Genomic DNA, 1,376 nt, shown 5'->3' with positions numbered 1-1,376 from the left:
AATGTTCTATATTGAGAAACATCACCATTAAATTTGGTTATTTCCACTTTGGGAAGGAGACTTCGTCTTTGTTGAGCTAAGATCATTTCTGAAAGCTCTATTTGGCGTTTAACAATATCGTTTACTGGAGTAGACAAAGGTTGAGGGACTGAATGCTGTTGATCGTTAGACTCTGGATACACACTAGGTAATTCTAGATCTTCAGGTAAATCTAAGGGAGTGTCTGTGAATTGGATTTTGGGAGACAACACCGGCATAGATTGTTCAAATAATTGTTCGTTTAAAGCCTTTTTTCTAGCCCTAGCTACATTTAGCTCCGTTTTTAATTTCATGGCATCATAGTTTGATTGTGCTTCCACTTTTCTGTGTAACAATAAGTTTTCAGCCTGAAGAGCTTGAGCTCTTAATGACAGTTCAGCTAGATTGGCATTTTCTCGAGCCAATAACGCACTTGATGAAGTCTTATCCGACACAGAAGTAATTTGATCTTCATCAACATCCAAATCAAGTTTAGGTAGAGAATTGAAGGTTTGGTCTTCATCTCGCCAGGGACTGCTTTCAAACCAGGTATATTTATGAGTCATACTGCATTATTTTGTTCTCCAAAAAACAATGAAAGGTTACACAAGTTCTAAACTTTATGATGCAGCAAGGCATCACCCACTGTGGGCGGGACGTTCGTTCCTTTCATGAATTAAGGAGAAACAATTCAGTTACTATTTTTACGTTTTATTACGACACCTCACATTCCACACACACAGTTCACAAATAATTCGTTTGATGCGTTAGATGATTATACAGTATGTCGTTAAGCAATATGGGTATATAAAACGATGTGAAAAGACGTGAAAATACGTGGTTTAGCTGTAAAGACAAAAATACATATTCTTTAATATCAGTAAAAGATTTACCACAACAGTCACTATGATGAATTCAATGCACGTGGGGAGGCTTAGTGCATAAATGTCTTAAAATATGAAATTGCTTAAATGACATGTCAGGAATTATATTGCCGTTAATTCATATGTTCGTAAACGTTGTATTTAAAACATTATTACTTTACACTTACAACTTGTGAGGGGGTATATGCGTTAATTAATGATCAATAGAATTCTATGAAATATAAAACAATGGCGGCGTTTGTTAATAAGGCGGTTCGTTACGTTGATCATAGTGCAACTTACAGTTCTAGGGCTTACTTCGTTTAATGCGTTACTCTTAATACAAGCGTTGTACTAATATTTCTGCCGTAACAATTCTGCTTCCAAATTTTTTTTAGGCCTACAGCTTTTATAGACCACACAGAAGAACATTAGAAAAAGTGATTCAGAGCAAGATTGATGTATACAATCATTGGTTTCAAAATTTCCGATTTG

The 1,376-nt window shown here is 35.5% G+C and overlaps 1 protein-coding gene across 1 annotated transcript in view; it reads right to left on the bottom strand.

The window, feature by feature from the left end:
- The window catches only part of LOTGIDRAFT_61417 (hypothetical protein), a gene marked incomplete at both ends in the record, with an annotated part of 49,063 nt that overhangs the window by 11,274 nt on the left and 36,413 nt on the right, over window positions 1-1,376 (bottom strand). The window lies entirely within an intron of this gene.

Source organism: Lottia gigantea (genome assembly GCF_000327385.1).
Source record: "Lottia gigantea unplaced genomic scaffold LOTGIsca_118, whole genome shotgun sequence".
NCBI lineage: Eukaryota > Metazoa > Mollusca > Gastropoda > Lottiidae > Lottia > Lottia gigantea.
Note: the sequence above shows the minus strand (reverse complement) of the source record. Positions and strands in the feature narration are given on the sequence as shown.